The following is a 16,381-nucleotide window of genomic DNA, read 5'->3' on the forward strand; positions in this document are numbered from 1 at the left end:
GGAGAGAATTCGCTGATCTAGCTTCACGTCACTTCAGAGAAGCAATAAAACAATTGACTTACAATATCTAGTGTCTGCAGACGAGCGGACCTGTGCTCTGATTCCAACCTGATGTTGGGGTTTCCAACAGTGCAGTAAAGAATGTGTTCATCAAATAGGCTGTTTTACCATTGCGAATGTGTCAAATCCAAGATGCTCACATTAGCAATGGTGAAAATGTCAGACCTTCCCAGTTCAGATGGAGTGACACCCTAAATGACTGGATTGGCATTCGGCCACCCGTTCGAAGGATAAATCGAGCACACAGCCGGCAATCCCATATCGAAAACATTGGCAAGTGAAGGCTGAGCTCTCACTTCAATGTGGCACAGCATGAGATCACACGTTCCCAAATCAGTCTAGCAATCCACCTGCTAAACATCCCCGCAATTAATTTTTAATGTGATAGCCCACAATCAAACACAACAGGCTGTCGCGTGTAGCAACGTCCGCGTGCACACTAGACGTCCAGATTAAACGCCTCGGAAGATTAGTTAGCGACCAGAAACTGTCAGGCTGCTTCAGAAGTTTTCAATACACTGCACACAAAAGCCACAATGCAAATATGTAGCAATTCCACTTGTCTGGGCGGTGGTGGTAAAGCCGGCGATAATTGGGACCAAGCGCAAGGAAATGGCTTTCGAGCGAGACAAACACTCATCTGCAGAAAATCTGGTTCTCACACTGCCGAGAGAACGAGCCTCTAACTGCATGTGCCAACTTAATGTTGGTGGAGAGAAATGTCTGGGCTGTATGAGGTTGTTGGGACTAGCCCCTGAGTTCCAGGAAGGAAGTCGTAACGCATCAGCAACAATAACATGCGAGACAATCGCTGTGCGTCCAACGTGGACAACAGTCGGGGGAAGGAACCTATTCGGTTCGTTATGACAGGCACAAGCAAGGTGCCATACAGATAACGGTTTGCGAATTAAGGTGCTGGAACAAGCACACTGAAAGAGCCTTGAAACCAACCCATCGAACACCTTTGGCATGAATGGAAGCGCTGACTGCGACCAGCCTAACAAGCAACATCATCTGACCTCATCCTCGTGTGTAATGAAAAGCAATCCCACAGATGTTCAAGACAACAGTGCACGCCTTCCCAGAAGAGTGAAGGCTTTTTATGCGCAATGGGGGGACAAACTCCATTTAAGCCCTCCATGATTTTTTGAAATTAGAGTTTCAAAAAGCGATGCCCCAAACTGCATCGTAGTGCACTTACTTGTAATTATGCAGGCATAGGCAGTACACGGGTAAACGATCAGACTTATCTTCCAACACAGATCACAGAGCCTAGGGAACGTACTAAGCTAAGATACGGAATTTGTTTTGTTTTGAAACGTCATGGACCATGACGAAGTAGATGTAGATTTGACACTTCAGTACAACATGTATCACAGGTTGATAAAATATAAACGATACGAAGTTGCCTTGCTAACATAGCCACAAACACATGAAATAAGGCTTTTCAATGCAAAGTTTGAGTCTCATACAGGTGGTGGCACAATTTAACCCTTATGTACACAATTCCACAAACTGGAGGTCTGAAAACCAGATCGGTGAGTAATAATGGAGAGAAGTAGTAAACACAAAACAAGTTTAAAAGAATCAAAAAGTTGGCATTCCCAAAGTAGCCACCCTTGCTGAACTTGAACACGCCTCTGGCATCCTCACCAGCCTTCATGAGGAGCCCTGAATGCCATCAAGAAACGAGGATACCCAGCACTTTTTTCTAAGCCCGCCAAGTGGGCTTCCACTTCCTATGTATTATTTAGTAAGAGATAACAATAATCACCGGACAACAATAAAAAACTAAATTAAACTGTTCAGCAGCCTAGCCTACCCCAAACAGAGATCGACAGTCTGTACTGGGATGGAAAACGAGATGATTTTCAGTCGATCATAAGGCTAAATAAAGCAGCTGGCGTACAGCATACTGCCCATCGTTCCATCGGTCAGGTAACAATGTAACGTAAGTATAAGTGCCACTTGGGTCATGGAGAAATGTGAAAATTTGGTTACATTCATACTTGGGCTGGCCAGGCTGCCCCACGTTCAATCCAAATGATAACTGGAGAAATGCACATACAGTGAGGACAGAGGGAGTTAACTGTTTAATTAGCTTACCATAGCTCTGCAGATGCAAACAGGGCGGCCTCCCATGGCAGGCAAGATTATGTCAGCTCTTTTTTGCCAAGGTGCACCGTCCGGTCCCCTGACGCTTGCTAAACCGCCCGCCGACCCAGCGCACAGCTCATAGCCATGGCAGTTCCGCTCCCCCGCCTTTCTCTCCCGAAGTCCACCATACTACTTTGGTAGTCTATGGTGATGTGTGTTATATGGGGATTACCCCGACGGGAACATAAATAAAAAGGTTGCCCAATCTATATGATGATTTGTCTTGTGTGACAAGTTGGATAAGGCAGTAGCCCGTAACTATCCGGTACGTTACTAGTCATACAGTGATATATCAGCTAAAGAAGCTACAGAGAAGTTGAAACAAATGTGCACCATGTCAAGAGAACAACAAAATGAATGACGCCAATAAAAAAAATTGAATGGACAAAAAGAAGGGCACAATCTCTAAACAAAGCAATCGCTGCGAAATTGATCACGGCGCCAATGGCCACAGCCGTATAGGAGAACCACAAGCCCGGGAACAGGCGTTCATATCGCCGAGAGGGACGAGCCCGTTCGCTGTCTAGCAGTGAAGGTGAACCGGAGACCATCCACTGCCACCGAATGATCGAACTCACGGGTGAACCAAAACGGTGCCACACCCCCAACAATGCTGGGAGACCTACTATCGGACCCTGACTCAGACGCGGCGCACCCCTCCCGAACAGCGTGCTGTGCCGCTAAATCGACCCCACCAAAGAACATAAAAGAGCCCCTGTGATTGGCCCAAACGAATGAATGGCTCTTACGGATATAGTGCACTGGCTGGCCACATCAGAAAGAGGGGATTCCCAAGAATGAAAGGCAACGAAAAGTCGGCTGGCCCACACAATAGGAGGAGGGAACGGGGAGCGAGTGGAGAGACCATGGCCTTCTACAACAAAAACGCCCCCCACTTTGCTGCAAAACTTTCACACAGTGAAATCGCCCGCTGCAGGATGAACCAAGACGGAAGAATCTGATAGCCACCGACTCAGCTCGGCATGAGAAGGTCGCATGACCACTAGAAGTTCCAAGGAGAGGGCGGAGATCAGGCTGCGGTACAGCAAACTATCGACCCAAGCCAACGGGCTATGACAGAGAGACACCAACGGCAGCAGCTGCTACAAGAGGCTCTACCCGATACGATAATCCACCAGAATATGCGCTACCTGGGACAACACCGACCTGCTTGAACAACCAAATAAGGAAACGAAGTTGTTTGGAAATGCTGGTATTTGATTGGAGAAGCAAAGAACCTGAAGGACAGTAACAGACAAAAGCCCCACGTGACACATGGAAAACCAGAACAACGAAATCATTGAGCTAATGCGAGAGTTCCAGCAGACATGCTAGGAGCGAAAAAGCAGACAGATATGTCTATATCATCTTGGTCTGCACACCAACATCAGAGCAAAACAGATCAGATTACTACAGTGTGCAAACTTGTTTCAACCGAGGATGAAAGTCAGCTGCACGGAGAGAGCACTTCCTTGGAAGGTTGAGTGAACTACTTGACGCAAACGGGGTGCATCGGACAGAGTTCGCATCTAAAACACAGAAACATGGCACGCATCATGAACATCAGGGCGGGTAATGGACAACGGCAATGCAGCGGAGGCACAGCGGAGTTCAAAAGAGAAGGCCATAAATCAATACCAGAGGGCCATTGTTGTGCCATGGAGCACGCACTCACTGACTCGGTTTCTCTGATGCATTAGGGCTGTAGGCACTGGTTGTTAACCCACCAAGAGATCTGACATTTTATCGAGCAACCACACGCGGTGACGGCTGACGAGAGCCCGTGAAAAGAATAGACTCCCCCTCAGCACCATGAGATGGGAGAGCCGGGGTGGAGGCTGGAAACGCTGTGCAATACCACTCGCGGGAGAATATGAGCCCTTGCAAAACAAGTTGGGCAAAGCACCATTGCCGCCAAGAAAGACAATCTGGCTTCCATGCCAGAGGCTGTGGTTGTAGGACACTTGTCAAGTATGAAAATCACAAAAGACTGCAGGGGTGAGTTGAATCTTCACAAGCTAGCGCTAACTGATCTCACAGGGATTCCCCAAGACTAACCCACGTTTCCGAGCAGTTCGCTAGCGGCATTCAACCAGCGCAAAGGATTGGGCAAGGAATTGTATATATGTGCCTGTTCCGGTGCACCCATTGGGCCGCTCCCAGTAAGAAGAGGATCTGGTTGGCTACGAGGGAGAGGAGGAGCCTGCTGACTGACCTCACAGAAATCGAAGACCATGCTTAATCAGCTTCTTGGATGCGCTAAATTCATCCGTCCACGACGCTTTACCAGATCTCGAAGAGCACAGCAGTGTTTTAGCACCATAACAAACACCCCACGCTGCAGGACAGGACACGTAGTGCTTAACCGAGGGACATGGCCGATCCCAACACACGAAGGCCCTCTTTACTTAACGGGATCCAGGGACATCGACACAAAAGAGCCTGTCGTAATGAGCAAAGTCTGAAACAGGAACTCGGTAGTGAGGGCACAAACCACTCGAACGCACACTGGACTATATACCAGACACCCAACTGCCTCCTTGATCATAAATGCCAAAATGTGCCCTGAGACTTCTGCACACTCCGTGACAGGTGGCAAGGGGAGAGCACACATTCCCAAGCCACAAACACATCGGACTCTACTCAGGACCAAGCGACACAATGGACTCCGCACCATACAATTGATCATTCGAATGGCACAAATCAACTCCAACCAGCCTGCGACTCGTTGCTTCCCAGGATGCGCCAGGAGTGCAACGTGTCTGAAGGAAGCATTGATCATACCACTCATATCATGTCTATCAGCTGTCATTTATTAAGATAAATTATTATCGCCGTTACTTGGAATACATACAGTTAAATAGACCGACATCCTAACTCCTCCTCGTTCTCGGCGTCTCTCCTCTCTCGCCTCTCCGCTCTCTCTCGCTCCGCTCTCTCTCCTCCCTCTCCCTCTCTCTCGTCTCATCTCTCCATCTCTCTCGTCTCTCTCATCGCCCTCCTCTTCCTCCTTCCTCTCTTGCCCTCTTCCTGTCGCTCTCAGTCTCTACACGCACCTCTCCATTTGATTTCAGACCCGGCAGGCTAGGAAAAAACCCGCATCGCGACTGCAAGCAGCCAACAGGCAGAAGGAAAGAGGTCACATGCGGCCACGAAATAAAGAAATGCGAAACGATGTAACATCAAATTCAATAGCGAAATAAAATCATTCTGTTAAGGCCGGTCATTGACAATGAAGCTTATTTACACGCGCCCAACAAACGGGGCCGGCTCCAAAGCTCAAAATGATCTGACCCCTTTTAACAGTTCACAGATAATGAAATGATATATAAAAAAAGTGTATTTCCTCTGGTGTTCGTGCATGTTGAAAACAGGAGCACATTTTTTGTAAGAACTCGGTTCCTCATATAGGCCAGTTGCTGCATAGTGATTTGCAACATTGTACACTTCCGGTAGGCACTCGCATAGTGCTCTGACGCAACCCAATCACGCAATTTACACATAGAACAGGAGCAAATTCTTCCTATCGAAACAAATAAGTGGCTTGAGAGGCCTAACCTTGACCAGAACATAATGTGCTATCCATAGAACGGTAATAGATAGCCCAAATCTCCTAATACGTCGACTGTACCTGAAATACCTCCGTGAAGTTTGCGACTGGTTAAAACCAGGGCCGAGGAGTGAGGGTATCGCCCATACCCTTGTTAAAGAAAAGGGTAACACTTGCTCGGAAATGTAGAAAAAACACCTAAAAGGAACCAGATGAGTAAAAGCGTCTAAACAAATGCTAAGCCGTGAACCTATGGTGAAACAAGCTTTCAAATGCCCTGCAAAAGAGGTACCTCCGATGCACTATGAGATGGTATGATCCTCTCATGCCCATTCTGAAGCGACGCAGCCTATAGTAGTCCATAGCATCTGTCTATTAAAAAAAAAAATGTTTGTTTGCGCAAAGAAGGTGTGAACCGCGCTCTGTAACACATCCGGTGTCAGGATAAAAAAAAGCAGGTCTGCTAACTCTTTAATAATGTTTAATTACCTGCAAACAATGAAGGCAAATGCAATTTTCGTATATACGGGTTCGCGTATCACCGCGCGCAGGGTTAACAGGGAACTGGCAAGAAGTACGTAAACAGCTGTTCTTATACCGTGATGACGTAGTTTCAACGCTCGGTTGGCCTATCACAGTAGAGCGGGGGGGTTAGACTTTGCCCCCCTTTGCTGGCCCTTTGTCCAAGCCCCTGGCGCGTTCCTTTGTCCACATCTGGTTGCTGGGTAGATTAGATCGAGCTGTCTCTCGATTCTACACTAAACAGTTCCTAATAGGTATTGTCCAGTATTCTAACCTCTTGGTGGTCTAGGAGAGATGCACCCCTCCTCCCAGACTGTCACAGCTTTTATGGCTGTTGTGGTCAGTCCTTACACCTACACACACACCCCTCTGTATAGTTTTATGTGTGTAACAAAACAAATTCTCTTCAACCATATGCTAACGGCTATAGTGCATAAACATAACCCTAACAATTTCCCCCTTTTTACACCCTCATGGGTGTAACCAACTTATAATCCATATACTGGGTCTCCGTTGAAACCCAGGAACTTGAAACCTTCAACCAGGAGGATAGTTTTTTCTTTTTTTTCCTTCAAATGTTACCATTTTATGCAAACAGTAGTATATAAAAAAATCAGCGGGGTTTTAGATCCCCCGTTTTGACACCCCCAAGGGTGTCATCATAACAACATGATTCTACCGAATCATAAATAAAACATGCAGGGGGTGTTTAGACCCCCCTTTCTACACTCCGAAGGGGCGACATAACAACAGAGTAAGACAGAAATAAAAAACATCAGTGGGGGTTTTAGATTCCCCCTTCTGACACCCCCCAAGGGTCATCAAAATAACAAAAAGATGATAAGCAGACAGCATATAAAAAAATCAGCGGGGTTTTAGATTCCCCCTTTGACACCCCCCAGGTGTCATCATAACAACATGATTACAGACAGAATATATATTTAAAAAATGAAACCCTCTGGTCTCTCCCTCTATACATCTTGTACCAGGTGGCTCCTTGCCACCGCGGAACTCAAACCTTCACAACAGGGAGACTAATGTAATGACCTGGATAAACAGTATATTGTTTTTTTATTATTATTAATTTTTTTCTTATACGACCACTTCACCCACAGCAAACCAAGGATCATCCTCAGTCAGACACATCTTTCTCCTGTAGTTTGACCAGTATCAGCATCTCCATCCGGAGTATCAAACAAACGAGTCATACCAGCAGCCTTCGCTACATCTGTAACAGATTTCTTTAGACAAGGATATGCAAGCAGCACAACACATTAACATAAGAAATACAACTACTAGGGTCAGAAATCCAGTATCCATCAATGCAGTGTACTTACCAAACCAACCATCCAGCCAGGTAACAGTCCATCCTCCTCCACACCTGCAAAACCCTTTATCTCCACAGATAACTTTTCCAACCCGTCAGAGCTTTTGAATTGCTCCCATCCGGACTGGTATTATTGGAATAAAACGTACAACACTGTTCTTCAAACATCTTACAAAACACCTCTCTGGTTGCCAGAATCATATCTAGTGCTAGCCTATTTTGTCTAGTGGTTCAGAGGTGGCATCCAATTGTTCAGCCATCCCCTTAAGTGCAGTGTGGTAAACTCATTGTTGATATAGTAAATATAATTGATCCAGGCAGTGTTGTTAGCATCAACAATAGCTGGCAACAAATGCCACAGACCATATTTCGTTAACGCCTAGTATTCGGGGGGACCCTACAGGGAACCCAACAGGTTGGTGGATGTTACTGTACCTCTCGGACCAAGGAGCGTCACGTTTTCTGCCGTCTCCTGTGTTGGTCCCGAGCTCTGTGTCATGTGGTAGCTCCCAGGAGTTGGTTACTGTAACCTCAATAATAGTCAATGGTGTTATCAAACACATGTGCCCTGCCAGTCTTCTTTCAATATGGTCAACCGCCTGCAGGTCCACACATCCACCATACATCAGCAAACCTCTAGTTTGGTTCAGCCCTTCAACGGGCCAGGTGGCATTAATAGTGACATTAGTGATGCAGTAGGAGCCTCCCATAGTCTATACCCCTACCGTACCTGATACAGCGTAATCCCCAATGCCTCAACTCCCACGGTGCCTTCGGGGGACTCTGGACACAAGACTCAGAGCTTTACACAGGGTCGGATTTAGCTGTTGAAAACCTCATTAGGCAAATCCCCAACTCACATGGTAGGCAGAACATTAGGCGCTCAGCGTAGGCATGAAAACAGGTCTAGCAGGTCCAAGATCACACAGTCTTTCTATATGATGTTCTGGCGTGTTCTCATATAGGCTAACCACGTCACCCTACCTCATATCCAGTTTCAGTCCCCAATTGGTCACGTCTAATCCTTACATTTATTACCTGTACGGATTGGAGAGCTTAGGTGATGATGTGGCACACGGTCTGAAGTGGTGGAGGAGTTCGGCTGAACCTGGCCTTGGCTGTTGGAACTGGTGGGTTTTGGGAGTACGTGTGACGGTACCACCCCATCGTATCCGCCCGTTCTTTCCAATCCAGGGTATAGGTACCTGCATCGGAGAGCTTAATAGACTTGGTGGTTAGTAGGATTTCATCACCTTTTACAAACATCAGTCTGCCCCTCACTCCTTCCCCAGATAATGGGAAACCTGTCTACTTTTGTCGGGTTCCCTATGCTGTACGGGTACCCCCTCCTCCATTCCACATAAGCACACCATGCCCATATACACATACCACTGGCACACTCCTATACACAGGTGTTAAACCAAACATTTTGGCTCAATCTCATGGTCCCCACAAATATTTCAATTTCCCTGCTTATCCAGATTAAGTGCCTTCATGCTGGTTAATACAACATCCGCATCGCCGAAACCGGTCCTATGGGTCAGGTTTCCCTCTTTAGCCTTCTCGGGGGCTCATGGTGTATCAGGAATATGGCTCCCACAAATCAGACAGCACAGAACAACCAATACCCCTCTAAAGCCCCACCCTCTCCCAGAGAACACATCATCAGCCAGAGGCCAAGCAACACTTTCACTTCTATGAACGTACACAGTGATGAGAGGGCAGGGTCAGGGAATCTTCAGTAGAGAGTTGGCCCCCAGTACCCTGTTGGTTCTGGTTCTGCTCCTACCCCTGTGATTGTTCGGCAGTGTCAGTGTGTCCTACCCTCCTGCATTGTGTGATATGAACCCAGGTAGTTCTTTCAGTTMTTCTCACTGCGAATGCAGTCTCCAGGAGTGCTTAGTATGACTCCTCCCACCATGGCTGCTTCCAGTCCTTTTTCTTTAGTGATTGGACCCAGACCCAGTCCCCTGGCCCATTCATGTGGGTAATCTCCTCCTGTAGTTCTCCTGTAGAGCATAAAATCTTGGACATACGGGTTTGGTTAATTAACAGTTTTTTAATGTGTTCTGCTAGAACCTCTGTCATTCTATCTGTTCTATCTGATTAGCTACAATGTCATCCATTATTATCCTAGTCAACCATCTCCAGAAATGTTTAACTAATAGGCCACACCACAACGTGTCCTATTCCATCCCCCTTTTGATACATGGCTCCGCCCTTGTATCAATACTGGCACAAATCTAACAATTCTMTGTCAAGTGTCTTATCTACTTTAAGAGTTATCAGTGCCGCTCCTTAGTTCCTGAAACCAACCAAGTCTTCCTTGTGTTTTCAGGCCCATATGCTTAAACTGTCCAATGGCGCCCTCTAGTGACTTTTCACCTTCACTACTATCAAATTAATATCATCATTTTGTTCTATCAAATTACCTTAATCTCAGACGCCAAGGCCCTTATATTCTCCATTTTAAGTGGCTTTTCAAGGAGGTTGATCAGACAACCCTAAAAAGTCACTTTGGAAATCATATCCCCACTTTGTGTGTGTTTATCCCTTTAAGATATTTTTCGCTGGGAAATTTAGAAATCCCCCTCTAACCCAAACGTTTACTACAAACACAACCTAGTAGTTATAACTGTCCCTTTAACATTAACTATCATAAACTTTTACGATTAAACTATTCTGACCTTCCTATTTTATAGTAAAATACAATCCAGTGAACGCCAACAATCCATGATGGCCACCTAGCATTTTTGTTGCTAGTTTTTAGCATMTTTTTAGACTACCCTGACGATATTCAGCTACTTTTAAAATTCTAAATTGGAACTTTTAACAACTTCTGAAAAGTGGCTCAAAGCTATAATGCACGCATTTTCTCTCTAAATGACACAAACCATTTTCTCTGTCCCTTCTCAGTCACAACATCATTGCTTCGATAAACCAAAACCAATTTATCACCATTGTATCACTAATGTTGGATCTTGAATAGAATTTACAACATCAATCAACATCTCTTAATCAAAATTATACTGCCCGAAGTACAGTAAATAGTGTACCTGAACGGTCAAACCTATTTGCATAACGTTATTGTGTATCCCAAATACTGTCGCAGTTTTACGTTATTCCACAACAAATCACTTGCCTCTAGCAACTTACCCTGAAATGTAGTATCCAACACCAAAACTAACTCTTATTCCTGCCTCTAGGCAAAAACATACCCCTTACTCCAAATACGTTTTGCACCAAAAATATCATAAAAGTAAAATCAACTTTTCAACTTTCTCCACGCCCAACTTTTTTTGTAAAACCCCATGTACCTCGCTAAATTTATATCGCAAGAATGTATTTTAGTCTCTCGGTACCAAGGCCGCGATACTAACCCGAGTCTCCCGCGCCGCAGTCAAAAAATGCTTCTCCGTCATAGCCAACCCTATCTGCCTTCTCCATAGCATCTGCAAGTTAACCCCTTCGTAACTCTCCCTCGCTTTTTCTGGCTTCAGACAACCACACTCTAGCCGTGTCTAGACGCTCTACCTTCTGCTGTATCAACTTTATCATTAATTGTAATCTTTCTACATCCATTCTCTCAAACTCGTACATTCCTCTCTACCCTGGGCATTAGATTCACCCAAACATTCCACCGGGTTCCCCCGTCGATTTGGAGCCCCTCCTTCCACTCTCTATCACTCCTCTCCTTACCATTATCCCTCTCTAGAACAGATTTCAACTTTCTATTTCTGGAGACATTATATATCCCGTGCGTATACTCGCGTATGTGTGTAAATTAATTTAAAAAAGTAAAATCTACTTTTTTTCTTGTATAATATATATATATATTTTTTTACATAAACAAAATGAATCTCAACACATTCAACTATGCACTGTGGGTCCCCTAAGATACCAGCCCCGACTGCAATATCTAATATACTTTCACTCGCGCGGTAAAATTATTCCATACAAACTTTGTGTCCCCGAACACTTTAAAACCCGCAGGTCATTCAAACTTGGTATAAGTACGCCGACTTTACTCAATGTACTACATTTATTCTATAAACGTGTCTTATTTCCAACATAACTGGCCCCTGGCCTCTATTATTACTGTTATATTGCCGTTTATTTGCATTCTCACCTCATATGTAGGCCCCGACCTACGTCATACACACTTGGCTCAGCCTAGTACATTACTTTCGTTATTGTATGATATTACCCTCAATTATACTTGTAAGCCCCGACTTACGTCATACATTCAGTACATTTTCATTTACACATTGCATCTTTGAATGATTTTGATCAAATAAAATTGCATTTGCCATTACCTGGTCCACGGCATTTTAGACTATTGGTATATTGTTTATAAGGAATTTGGTAACTTACATCGAACAAGCGTCTCAAAATAAATTTGGATAATGCCAATGTGCAGAACTTTAGTATATTAATACAATATGCATCTGCTAACCCTTTTTATTTTATTTTTTGACCGGTCTTTGTGAGTAACGCCGTCCGACGACAGTAAAGGTATCTTAGCTGGCTCGTTCTATGTCCAGCGAGGTCCTTAAACTCGGATGACGTCGGGGTCACCATGTGAACTCTGCGTGTAACACATCCGGTGTCAGGATTAATAAAAAGCAAGGTCTGCTAACTTTTTAAAATTATGTTTAATTACCGCAAACAATGAATGGCAAATGCAATTTTCGTATATACGGGTTCGCTGTATCACCGCGCAGGGTTAACAGGGAACTGGCAAGAAGTACGTAAACAGCTGTTCTTATACCGTGATGACGTAGTTTCAACGCGTCTGTTGGCCTATCACAGTAGAGGCTGGGCTTGGTTTAGACTTTGCCCCCCTTTGCTGGCCCTTTGTCCAAGCCCCTTGGCGCGTTCCTTTGTCCACATCTGGTTGCTGGGTAGATTAGATCAGATCCGTCTTGGGTCTGTCGATTCTACACTAAAACAGTTCCTAATATGGTATTGTCCAGTATTCTAACCTCTTGGTTGGTCTAGAGAGATGCACCCCTCCCCTCTCCAGACTGTCCACAGCTTTTATGGCCTGTGTTGGTCAGTCCTTACACCTACACACACACCCCCCTCTGTATAGTTTGTGTATGTGTGTAACAAAACAATATTCCTCTTCAACCAATATGCTAACAGCCTATAGTGCATAAACATAAATCCTAACACTATGCAACAATGTTGCTACTAATCCATGCGATCAATAACTGGTGCGGTCCCAAAAGATAACCACGATCTAGAGCGTTAACATCGACGATCAAGTTAAACACTTTACAAACTCGTCATGCTGACAATAAGCAAGACTTCTGCAGCATTGCACACCCTGATCAAACTGCCGCGCCAAATCGAGAGCTCCCTCCCAGAGAGCCGGAAGAGCAATCTTTATTTCCTCCTTTCTGACTGCTGATGCGTTCTTAAAGTGGTAGCGCAAGGTGAAGGCTATGTGCAAGATTTCGCCCCAACATAAATCCACTGACATTTTGGGGTATTGTGTGTAGGCCAGTGACAAAAAAAATCCAAATGTAATCCATTTCGAATACAGGCTGTAACACAACATAATGTGGAAAATGTCAAGGGGCGTGAATACTTTCTGAAGGCATATACGTAGGGTATACATGAGGCTTAAGATCAGTGCTTAGGAAGGAAAGGATACTGGCTTTGTCTATGTTTGACTTGCTACTTACAAGTGAGAAGAACCAGACTGGAGATAGATTTGACCTTTCTGACACCTTTCCCGTGCAGACGAGCTCGTCTAGGCCGGCTGGTCGAAATGCCGGAGCGATAGGGCGACTCGGCCCTACTGGTTCAACCGCTTCACCAATCAGTGGATGTGGGAGATGCCAGTCCTGGGGCAGCATGATGTCATTGTGAGTGCAAAATGGTTATAGCTTCTTGATGTGGGACAGAGGGAAAAATAAACGTTCTTAGTACCTCGCATGCTCTTTTTTCCAGTAACTGTCTCTTGATGGAACTTAGTCTGAACCTTATCAACATCACTCTTCTCCAGCGGTTTTCTAGCGGCGCCAACCAGCTGCCCTGTTTGATCCCGTCTTTGTAGTCCGACCCGCTGGGTTTGAATGCTGCCTCGGTGGAGGGGGCAGGTGACGCCGGCGTGGGCAACGGGCAGCGCAAGAGACGCCTGTCGGAGGAGGCCGCCCAGGGTGGTCTTAACAGCTTCAAGAGGCCCAAGGTGAGTCATTGAGCAGGACACGTTTCTTACAGTCAATGCCGCAAAATTATACAAGTGTAACAATTTTCATGCTTCTATACTAGTGATTTTTTTTGGGGTGAGCTTATCTACTAATGTCTCTTACATTTGACAGCAGGGAATTAATGTTTAAACAGAATATGGTGTGCCCCTTGTCTCTTTAGATTGTTTTAAACTGTTTTTAAATTGGAATATTTCCTCTGTCACCCTAATCCAATATGTGACTGTGTCATTGACAGGTTGAGATTTGGTATACCTGTAACCCCAACGACCCCCACAGTGCCCGTCTCACCCATTACCCCCAGGGCAAAGCCGTGGAACTCTACCACAGGCACAGAGGACAAGCCAGGTCAGCCGGCATCGGCTCTATACCGTCCCACCATGTGAGTACAGCCACACATCAGTCACTGGAATCGAAATGTAGACATCCCATCGCCCCATGTCCATTTCAACTGATTAAAATGCAAATTAAAATGACTACTACCATGGTGTATGGACTCAGATCTTCATCCCAACAGCTCATTTGCCAGTTTTTGCTACGGTTTCTCGGACGCAGGTTGCCGATTATTGGGATGAGTGTTGTCCTTAAGGCAGAACTGAGCACAAAAAAAAGTTTTTCCCCGCTTGATGGGCCAACTGCAATGTCAAAATTGGCTATAATGTAAAAATTCATGAAAACCAACAGTTTTGTTTTAATTTAAGTTTAGGCATTAGGGTTAGCAGTGTTGTTAGGTTTAAAGTCAGATCGTATGACTTTGTGGCTGTGCCAGCTAGTGACCACTCTGCAGAGCTCCCTCCAGAACAAGATTCATGACGAAAAAAGCTAATCTGCCTCTCAAAGTTTAGTAGTCCTGGGTTAAAAGCTATTTCGATGGTGATTCTACATTGACCATGATTTTTATTACAGGGCTAGGAAGAAAAACTTGCCCTTTGTTATGTAGAACACTACCTGAGGAAGTAGTTTTGTCACAACTGCTGTAGCATAATATGCTGATCTGCTTGTGTTTCTATAAATATTTGTGTAGCCTATAGTACACTACAGTCAGTGCGAATTACACCGTGACATAACACATTTTTTATGGACATAATAATAAAGACTGGTAAAAATGGTAAAAATGTATTGCCTTTTAATGTGTCATGAACACCACCAGTCATGATGCTTTCATCTGATTGTCAGACAAACAGCTTCAAAGCGTAGGCTACCTGTGCATGTTCTTCCACTCCAAAATAATCCAAACAGTGCAATGCATGTATACTCGTGCCATTTGATGAATGGAAATAGACATCTGTTACAAAACACCAAAAAGTGTGCCTAATGACATTCACCGGTTGCTATTGATTAGGCCTACATTAATTGATACATCTTCCTGAAAAAGTTACCTTTTTGGTAGCCAGAAATGGGGATGAAACTGTCCCGGGGAAAACGGGATGGTCAATTTTTACTAGACTAGGCTGCAATGTGTAGGCCTATTACCATGAACTTCAAATAAGCCTACCTGTAGCCAGTGATGTAGTGGGAAAATAAAAAGTTGGGTTAACTCTGATTACCGGTCACGGTGAGAAAAAACCCCCCGCTTCCTATACTTTCAGTTAGGGTTGGACGGTATCCAGATTTTCATCTTGCATAGCTTTCATATATCTTCATTAAGAAATGTAACTGGCTACATTCTTTCTATGATAGGCCTGAACAGAAATATGATGGCCATGCATCGTTTTTGCAAAAAAAAGCTCAGCATTCAACACCATAGTACCCTCCAAGCTCATCATTAAGCTTGAGTCCCTGGGTCTGAACCCCGCCCTGTGAAACTGGGTTCTGGAATTCCTGACTGGCCGCCCCCAGGTGGTGAGTTAGGAACAGAAACACATCCACTTTGCTGATCCTCAACACTGGGGCCCCTTAAGGATGCGTGCTCAGCCCCCTCATGTACTCCGGCCTGATTACCAACAATGACGAGACCGCCTACAGGGAGGAGGTGAGGGCCCTGGGAGTGTGTTGCCAGGAATATAACCTCTCACTCAACGTCAACATACAAAGGAGATGATTGTGGACCCCCCCCCCCCCTGAAGGTACACATCACTGACAAACTGAAATGGTCCACCCACACAGGTAGTGTGGTGAAGAAAGCGCATCAGCGACTCTTCAACCTCAGGAGGCTGAAGTAATTTGGCTTGTCACCTAAAACCCTCACAAACTTTTACAGATGCAGGTGAGAGCATCCTGTCTGGCTGTATCACCGCCTGGTACGGCAACTGCACCGCCCACAACCACAGGACTCTCCAGAATCACCCTGTGCGGTCTGCCCAACGTATCATCGGGGACAAACTACCTGCCCCCCAGGACACCTACAGCACCCGATGTCACAGGAAGGCCAAAAAGATCATCAAGGACAACAACCACCCAAGCCACTGTCTGTTCACCCCGCTATCATCCAGAAGGTGAGGTCAGTACATGTGCATCAAAGCTGGGATCGAGAGCTGTTTGCAGTCTCTATTGCAAGGCCAGACTGTTAAATAGCACATCAGAGGCTGCTGCCCTATATACATAGAC

At 45.3% G+C, this 16,381-nt stretch overlaps 2 long non-coding RNA genes across 3 annotated transcripts in view; one reads left to right on the plus strand and one right to left on the minus strand.

Moving 5' to 3' along the window:
* Positions 1 to 7,921, minus strand: part of LOC139024449 (uncharacterized) — a 9,192-nt gene extending 1,271 nt beyond the window's left edge. The window contains exon 1 of the long non-coding RNA XR_011475775.1: positions 7,680 to 7,921. This is a non-coding gene — a long non-coding RNA (uncharacterized lncRNA). The remainder of the gene's footprint in view (positions 1 to 7,679) is intronic.
* Positions 1 to 16,119, plus strand: part of LOC111960832 (uncharacterized) — a 24,063-nt gene extending 7,944 nt beyond the window's left edge. Inside the window, exons 3-6 of one of the 2 annotated variants that reach the window (XR_011475751.1) lie at positions 13,368 to 13,492; positions 13,633 to 13,815; positions 14,073 to 14,216; positions 15,515 to 16,028. This is a non-coding gene — a long non-coding RNA (uncharacterized lncRNA). The other variant, XR_011475757.1, reaches the window with a different exon arrangement.
* The last annotated feature ends 262 nt before the right edge of the window (positions 16,120 to 16,381 follow it).

This window comes from Salvelinus sp. IW2-2015, linkage group LG1, assembly GCF_002910315.2.
Source record: "Salvelinus sp. IW2-2015 linkage group LG1, ASM291031v2, whole genome shotgun sequence".
NCBI lineage: Eukaryota > Metazoa > Chordata > Actinopteri > Salmoniformes > Salmonidae > Salvelinus > Salvelinus sp. IW2-2015.